This window comes from Sciurus carolinensis, chromosome 5 (assembly GCF_902686445.1).
Source record: "Sciurus carolinensis chromosome 5, mSciCar1.2, whole genome shotgun sequence".
Lineage (NCBI taxonomy): Eukaryota > Metazoa > Chordata > Mammalia > Rodentia > Sciuridae > Sciurus > Sciurus carolinensis.
In genome coordinates, this window is record NC_062217.1 from 7,039,202 (window position 1) to 7,048,952 (window position 9,751).

The window sequence follows — 9,751 nt, forward strand, 5'->3', positions numbered from 1 at the left end:
TCATATGCTAAGATGTTGCCAGTCACTTCAGGACATCACAATAAGTTAAAGGAGTTGATGATTCCAGAAGTACATAATTGGTGAACACGTTTTATTTCAAGAGGATCTGAATATATTTCTTCCCCAAATCTCTGAAATAATTTTTAGTGGCAATGGAAATACATTCAATCACAATCAAACTTCCTCCTGATGAATTCTTCTGTTTAATCTCCATTAATACAAATCTCAAGATAATAGCTTTTCATATGGAATGCAAATTGCATTGAAAAATGGCCTCACAATTTTTTCTAAGACATTACATGTTTCAGTAGCACACATATTATCTTCTGGGCTTATTCTCCAAAACATAAAAATTTGTATGACCAGCTACTGCTACTAATATAGTAATGATGACTAATATTTTTAAAATTAGAAGCTTTTTCTTTTTTAAAAAATTTCTTCAGCTTACAATTCAATTCTCTGTTGATAAGCATTTGAAGGACAAATGTCACATCCATTATCTGAATCCCATTAGTAAGTGTCTAGCACTAGTTACCCAGTTTATACATTTCAACCATTATTCTGGAAATGTTTCTAACCTCATTTTGATATAGAGAGAGGAAGTTGTTTTAGTCTTTAACTCTGGTATCTGGAAAGTACATTAAAGGAATATCTTTTGTACTAGAAAATAAAGAGAAATCAGGGAACTGGGAAGAAAGGGAAAATAGAAACTTTAAGGAAAGAAATATTTTTAAAACATGTTTGCATCTAAAATTAGAATTTCCAACATCAGATTTTTGGCAATCGAATGAAAGGACTTATACATAGGTTTCCCCTCATAAATGCATATAATAAATTATTCCATAATTTATAATTTTGTATATTGTTTCTGAATAGATGTTAAACTGAACACAAAAAAGACACAGAAAACTCATTAGGACACTACTGCTACCTGAACTACACATTTTAAAATACTTATTCTCTCAAACATACATTTAAACTCACTCATGAACATGAAAAACAATAAAAAAACAAAATATATTTATTAAATTCTGAGCTAGGCTACTTGCACAGGTTAGTAAGTTCATTTTTGCAGCAGAGGTTTTGAATCTTAAGTGAGATTAATCAGTTGATATGACATTGCATGTACATATACATATAGTACATATTCTACCTTATTTGATTCTCCTCCAGTGACCTCTGTTGATCTATCTTTTTTCTCAGATGGTTCTGAAACATAAACTCCAAGGGTATTTTGAAAATAAAGCCTTTTACTCAATCTAGTCCCTTGTCCACAGGCCTAAAATCCTCACCAGTTTGCAAATCTTCCAATTGCTGCTCTACCTCCTAAGTCACAAAAATAAAGACCTTATTTTACAAGAAAAGGGGAAAAAGGCTTTAAGAACTTGATTATTTTAGTGAGAAAACATCAAATGTCTGTGTGGGTACCTGATTCTCTGGGGTTTTTATGTTCTGACCAATGACAATGTGTCATTCCCAAAGGGAAGGAGACGCCAAGCTGAATTCTGAGAACATCAACTGTGATACCTTTGGGAAAACTCTCCTGGCTTCAATCACGTATAATGATCTTTCAACAGAAGTTAAAACGTCATTGTAACTTAATGATGTCGAGTAAGATCATCATTTAAAGTCTATCGGTTTCGTCTTTGCCAGTTTCTCTTCTGACGTATTTGAAGCCAATTGTGGAAGAGTGATGTGTGCAATTTGATTTACCTTGCCTGCCTGAGCGGCCTGTTTTGCTAGGCTTATAAATGACAGCGTGAATGTAATAGTTCATTTTGATAACAAGAAAATTTAAAGTTTGGCTCAACAAACTGGAAGAACAAAATGAATCTTGACATGGTTCTAAAAATAAGAACATCTGTTTGCAGCAGGAAATAGTAATGATTTATGACTCCTGCATCGCTGTGTGATGTGTTGCTTCACTTTATGGTAATTTACAGCATTTAATGTACTATATAAATCGACATAAACTGAGGTAATGCTCCCCCAAATTGCAATAAAGGGAACAAAAATGTGGAATATAAATGTTTGGTTTCCTGTGTGAAAGTTTTGGTTTTAAAATGGGGATTCATGTGGAAAAAACAGAAAGATTCCAAACCAAAATTGCTCTCTAGGTAGCTTTGAAGTTCTGCTGGTGTCAGTGTCCCATGCATGCAGTGTGGGCCCCTTAGTGCTTCCAAACGAAGGACTTACATGCTATCACCCTGCTGGTGATTTCGTTCTGTTTCGTTTTAAACGGTTTTAAAAGCATGTCTTTTCTGCAAAGTTCACTCAAAATGTCCACCTAAAGACACATTTATCTGATTTCCTTGGTCAGCAATATGATTTTGGTAATTTTTAAAATCATGTATATAATTTTATATAAATGAGTTCTAATCCAAAAAGCAGATAAGTCATTGAAATATTACAGAATACTTAAGAAACTCTCAATCGATACCGGTTTATTTAAAGCAGATTATTACCATAAAATCGTACTACGCCATCCTGCGGCACATGAAGCCCCTCCGGTGGGGAGCTCAGCATCTCAGACGTGGCGCATCTGACCTTTCCCAGCTCTACGTCTTTTACTCTTGCCAGGTATGAATCTCTCGGTGGGAACAGTGGGGGATGGCTGGGTAAGGAGCACAGCAGTGCGCGTAGGCGGGAGTGTCCATCCGGGGATGAATGGATAAAGAAAATGTGCTACAAAGACACAATGAAACTGTTCAGCTATGAGAAGGAAGACATCCTGTCACTTCTGACAACATGGGTGGAACTAGAGATCGTTGCATTAAGGGAAATAAGTGAGGCACAAAGAGACGAGTGCCACAAGATGCCACTCATAGGGGGATCCAAACGCACTGAGCTCACGACTTGAGAGAAGAACATTGGTTACCAGAACCTGGGCAGAGTAGAGCGAGGGAGAGGCCGAGAGATTGACCAGTGGCTGCTAAGCTGCTCTGCTGAGCTGTTCCACAGTAGGGTGGCTCTCATGATTATGAACTGTATATATCAATAAGTAGAAGAAAGGATTCTGAATGTTTTTTTTCTAAATGATAAATGCTTCGAAGACTTTTTTTTTTTTTCAATACTGGCGATAAAACCCTGAGTTTTGTGTACTGAGTTCCATCCTTAACCTAACCTCAATTCCCTCTCCCCGCCCTTTTTAAATTTTAAGACAGGATCTAAGTAAGTTGGTGAGACTGGCCTTGAACTTGAGATCCTTCTCTCTCAGCCTCCCTAGTAGCTGGGATTATAGGCATGCACCACTGCACACTCTTCATAAAGTCTTGAGGCATAAACTGTCAATGTTTTTTAATGAAGAGTTGGTGAGTATTTATTAAAACGAACATCTAGCTATTTTTCTGGGCAAGAAGTTTCAGGAAGGGTAAAGACAAGTAATGCATAGAATAAGTTATGTGGGGGATGAAAATTTTTGAACCTGGATGCCTCCCTGTATACAGAGGTGGGAACAGTTTTGATATTTGGCACCTACTCTGTGTTGCTAGAATATGCTGGTGTTCATTTCATGTCACTATTTAGGAACCAAGAAAGTCCAGGGATAAAGGCTGTGAAGTGTGCACTTTTAGTATGCATGTGTGGGAACTGCAAAATGTTAGTTAAAACAATGCCTCCAGGTATCATCTAGAATGTTGAGAATTTAAACCACCCACATTTAAGAAAGGAAAAGTCTCCAGGGTTCCTCCACAGAATACGGCTTTCCAGATTCAGACAATTCAGGACTTCATTTGTCATTCTACCTATGGAGGGAACTACCATTAGCAGTATTAGAAAAATAATAAACAATATTGCTAAAACTCTTAAAATTGCATCAACAAATCCATTTTTCTGAAGGGTGACTAGATATTATGTCTGACAAAACAAAAATAGAGACTCTTGTCCAGTTTTGACCTATACTTCACTTTCCAATCCTCTGAGCATTTTACATTACACATTCCATTCTAAACATACTTTTTTTTTTTTTTTTTTTGGTGGAGAGTAGTGGGGACTGACCCCTGGGTGCTCTGCTGCTGATTTATATCCCCTAGCCCTTCCATTTTTTGAGACAGCATCCTGTTGATTTTTCTGAGACTAGACTCAAATTTGTGATCCTCCTGCCTCAGCTTCCACAGTAACTGTGATTAACAGGAGAGCAGCTCAGTGTCTAGCTTTGCACACTTATTGGAGATACTATTTTATCTTCTGAGACTTATTTGTATAACTCTTTTGAAGTTTATATTGAAATTATTTAGAATATTGCTTGATATACATTTATATGTGTGAATAGTCATCATCACATGTGCTTATTCCAAAATAATGTATGTTTTTATGATACTGAGTATACATTATTTAAGGGACTTATGGCATGAATTTGTTTTGTAACATAATCTTTTATGGAGTGTGGCATGTTATTCTATAATATTAGCAGAATAGTAAATAATATAGTCTTAATTTTTGAAAATGTGAAAAACCAATTAGTTTTTATGCTTTTTCTTCATAGAGTTACCTACCTAGAATAAGTGTTTAGATATAAAATAATTACAAACTTTAACATGATAGAAAATTAATGAATTTTTTTTTTTTTTACGACTTAGAAGCTTGCAATACAGGCCTATTCAGGCTTCTACTTCCTTGTTTCTTTTTTAAAAGAGACTTAATAATCTTCATAAGACAGAAGCAAATATCACAATTTAATTTCCACATGTTTTCTTCTCCTTTATTTTCATAAATAAGTCTGTGATATTATATTTACAAAAATGAGCATTTCCTGTAAATTGTACATTAGCACATAACACGATCTCATGGAGGCACGTTAAGGGTTTCTACTTTTCTTCCCCACGTGAAATTCCTGTCTTTCTAAAATGATATTATCTATTTTCTCTGAACTGAAAGATCTTACCCTGGAGAGTCCTTCAAATTATTTTTATGTGTTTTAACATGTTTCCTGTTATTTATTGAAATGTATCTTTAGTCTACTTTGCTGTTTTTATTTGCCCCAAATGTTGAAGAAGAGTATTTTCAAGACATTTGAAGACCACACATTGTATTTTAGAGAAATGCCAGTGGTGAAGCAGCTCAGGCTGTGTGGCACTGTGCTTGCTGTGACCTCTCTGTGCGTTGTTGCACTACAGAATGGATGAATTCTAGGTGTGATGCACAGCAACAAATGTCACTCCTAAAACCAAAACACATTTTGGCACTTTGGCAAATCTGTGCAGTTTGCTGATTCTCAGGCTTGTTATGCTGTCTGGAAGAGAACATTTAAAAAGAGCATACCAGGAGGTTTATCCCCCTGATCCTGGAAGGTCAATTCAGATTTCAGTTGCAAAAACTTACTTCAGAATAGAGACATTACACTTGCACATTAAAAATAAGCAATTAGTGAATAAAAGCAATGTTATTTTTATTTGTTTTAGAATTAAGTGACATATTTTAGAGCTCACTGGCACGTGGAAGTGTTTAGATTTGTACTTCTATATACTTCTGAAAGAAAAAGTGCTTCCAAATAAGTCAACCAATGTATGGACAAGGGACTCCCTCAAAAAATTTAAGAATACTTAGTTCATATGCAGTTGGAAAAGTTTATGGCTAGGTCAGGTCTAAGAGGAGACTGCCTTCAAACTGACCTAGCCCATTTTAATCTTGTAAAAATAAGGTAAAATCAAGAGAGGTTTGCTCTTCTGAAATGCTATTATGGCATGGAAGACACGCATGTCTGTATTGTGGTCTTTGCTTTAACTTTTTTTTTTTCTCAAAAGTCCCTTAGGGGTAGCATACATATTGTGTGTAGAAAGTAGAACTACATTCTCTCTTCCATGTCCTAAAACTCTCTGGGGCATTTGCATTGAGATGTTGAGGATAAATTTGACTTGAGTCCTAGTCACTAAAACATTTTTAAGGTCCTATCCCAGTTGAAGATTGTTTCATGAAACAGGAGAGGAAAAGAGCAGCACAAGCCTAGAGAGAGAACGTGAGGAGCCATGTAAGGCGGAGAGGCCTCTGCTCCTCGCACCACAGATTAGCTGGTGCTGGGTGCTGACTACTTCCAGGAAGGAGAAAGAAGATAGGACCCAAAGAGAAATAGACAGGTTTTACTCAGTCTCTTCATATTCTAGAACGATTCAAGCATCAGATATGAGGGATCTTTGAAGGAACAGAAGAGAATCATGAAGACATGGAGAACACAGGCCCAGGGCAAAAATGGGGGCCTGGAAAACAAAGGTCCTGTTGGCCCCTTGAATTTCTTTCTTTGGAATCTCAACCACTAAGAATCAGGGACCAGCATCCTGATGAAGCAGCATGTAGGCATTGTAACTAAATGTTCAGAAGGTTGCAAGTAGTTCCCAGTAAGGTGAGAGAGTAATAGGGAACGTTTACAGGTCCTATTATAATTGGAGAGCTCTGATGTCTGATGTTTATTGTCTATACATAATTTTTCTACTTTCAAACATTTGTTATTCATAAATTAAAATAAACAAAAATGTAAACAAAATTGTGTAACTCAATAATCGATTTCAAGTTGAGTATCTTTGCAGGCCTTCTCTCAGGTCAAGAGGAGAACCATCTCCAGCACCTGAGAAACCCTATCTGTGACCCAGACCTCACGACCTCTCTCTCTGGCCTCAAGTTCATGGCACTGGGGTCCAGTCTCCCTAGACTGGGTTTGCCTGTTTTCCAGACTCCTAGAGAAGTGGCATCGTTTGCATCTTAACCAATCGATCAACATTTTATTTGCCATATTCACCCACAGCATTTAATGTACCAAATGGTTCACTGATGTGCACTGCTTGCTGGAGTCCCATCTTATGCAGTCTGGGTAGGCTTCTGGATTATTTCCAGTTCCCTTTTGACTATGAGAAAGAACATTTCAGAGCAAGCCTATTTTCATTCACCTCTACAAGACCATGTGCTGCACTTGTGAAGCTGTTTGGCCACATTGTGAACACGTTCAATAGTCGTTTTACAGGGCATCTTGTTTTGATCTCCCATATCACCTTACTCTTCCATTATCAGAGATGTTGTCCAGTGATTCCTTACTGGATATTGTTGGTCTCTTTTTTAAATGTATATTCTGATGTACATTTTCATGGAAACACACACACATTTAATTTTTTTCACTGTTTGAATGTTACATACCAGATACCTCTTTCTTTTAAGTTTATTTTTATTGTAAACAAATGGGATACATGTTGATTCTGTGTTTGTACATGGCGTAAAGGCATACCATTTGTGTAATCATAAATTTACATAGGGTCATGTTGTTTGATTCATTCTGTTATATTTTCCCTACCCCCCACCTCTCTCACCCCTCTTTTCCCTCTATACAGTCCTTCCTTCCTCCATTCTTGCCCCCCCCAATTATGTGTCATCATCTGCTTATCAGCGAGATCATTCCTCCTTTGGTTTTTTGAGATCCTCTTTATCACTAAATAGTTCAGTATCCATTTGCTGAAAAATACAGACATTCCCTTACAAACCAAAACACGATTATCCAATTTGGAGAACTAAAATTGATGCAGTACTGTTGTTTCCAGTCCCAATAACACCCAGAAGAACAAAATCCTAGATAAGATGTATTTTGTTAGTTTTTTTTTTTTTTTTTTTTTCCTTTTTTTTGTGGTGCTGGGGATTGAACCCAGGGCCTTGTGCTTATGAGGCAAACACTCTACCAACTGAGCTATATCCCCAACTCCAGAATTTATGCTTATGTGTTGGGGTTTTGTCTTTACTTGTTTATAATGAAGTTGAACATTTTTTCACATGTTTAGTGGCAGTTGGTATTTTGTGTACTTTATTCTAGACTCTTGCTTATTTTTCTGTCAGTTCGTCTGTACTGTATATATGCACATTCTCTCTCTGTTCTCTCTTCACATATATATTATATATATTATGTACATCTTACATATCTTTCATATAAATATGCATATATGTCAATATATATGAATACACATTATACATATGGAGAATATAGATGTTTGTTTAAATACCCAGATACTTATACATTTTGTCAACTTTATGTCAGTTATAAGTGTGGTCAATAATGCGTGTTACAAATAACCTTGTGTGAGTCAGCATTTTGTCTCATGGCTGAAACACCTGATATAAACTACGTAAGGAAGGAAAGTTTATTTTGGTTCATGGTTTCAGAGGTTTTAGTTCACAGTCACCTGGCTCTATTGCTCTGAGCCTCAGTGAAGTGGATCACCCTGGAGAAGGGTGTGACAGAGGAAAGCTGCTCAAAGGAGAAAGAGTACAAGAGGTGGGGGAGGGGCCAGTGACAAGATAGAGTCCCCAAGGTCAAGGTCACACCCATCCAGTGCGTACTTCCTCTAACTATGTCTCTCCTGCCCACAGTTTCCACCTCTTCCCAGTAGTCCATTCAAATTATTAATCCATCAAATAGATTAATCCTCTAATGAGGTCAGAGTCCTCATGATCCAAGAATTTGCCAAAATCTCCATTCCTGGGCATTGCACTGGGAACCAATTCTTCAAAACATGAGCTTGGGGGGTTCATTCCAGATCTAAACTGTATTATTACCATGTGCCAGCAATTCCAAATGTCAATAATAAAAATTGTCCTTCCTGGTGTTGACTTAGATTCTGATCTATTAGCACAGTTACAATTGGATCTTAAATGTTCAAATTATCATTTTACATGTGAGAGTGGACACCCTTCAAATGAGCACGTTTTCCTATTGTATTCTCTGTGGAGGTTGATTTGACCTTTTGCCACATGCAGATGAACAGACCTGAGAGCATCACCAGAGTTTGTTCATAATCCACTTGTGTCAAGCTTGCTCAGAGGGCAGTCTGCCTTGATTTTTGGTGGCATCACATATTCTTAAGTTTAAATAGTGCATCAGAAGTGCTCCACAATAGAAGAATGCTGCAGAGCTGCTCACTTTTGATCCTATTTCCAAAGCAATACACCAAATTGTGCAAATAGTAAACATCATTTCTTCATTTTCCCTAAGAGTTGCAGAAAATGACATGGGAATTTATGATATATCTTTTGATAAAATATTTTAAAGGAAATATTTTGATTGTGTTAACATTTAACTACATCTAGAATCAATTCTAAATAAACCAAATCGTGGACTATATTATTTCAGGAATCTTTTGAAATGGGACTGCTATTAATCTTTGCTTCTCTCATCCTAAACTCTTAAACTTTTTCCAAAAATTGGCATATCAATGGCAATATTTGAAATACACTTCAAAATAAAATTTGTTAAAAGTATTCTCTGACTATATTCTAAATAAAATGTTAATTTGAGTCATCAAATTAATGTTTTTTCTCTTCAGATTACCCTTTAAGGAGTTAAAGTCCTAAGAAAGAAAGTATTTGAAATTTATATAATGGATGTATATCTACAGTATGTGAAGAATTCCCATTCTTATTATTCAATAAGACAATGCAGTTCTTCAAACGATTAAATTACTAAACCCTTCACTCAAAACGACACCATGCATATAAACATTTAGAAAGACACATGTGATTAGCCATTAGAACAAAGAAATTAAAGTACAATGGTATTGAGAGTAAGAGTGCTGATAAGAAAGTGGAACAAACAGAACACACTTGAATGTTTCTAATGGAGGTATGAACTGGTACAGTCAGGCTGGAACGCAAGTTAACATTTTTATTAAATTAAAAATACATGCCATATAACGTAACAATCCCACTTCTAGATATTTACTAAAAAAAAAAAAAAAATGAAAACATATGTCCACAAAAGATTTGGAGGTCAATGTTCCTCGCAGCT

The 9,751-nt window shown here is 36.2% G+C and overlaps 1 non-coding gene across 1 annotated transcript; it reads right to left on the bottom strand.

Annotated features, from left to right (window-relative positions):
- Positions 1-7,597: 7,597 nt before the first annotated feature.
- Positions 7,598-7,671, bottom strand: Trnam-cau (transfer RNA methionine (anticodon CAU)). Its single transcript has one exon. It is a non-coding gene; the product is annotated as a tRNA-Met (tRNA).
- Positions 7,672-9,751: the final 2,080 nt, after the last annotated feature.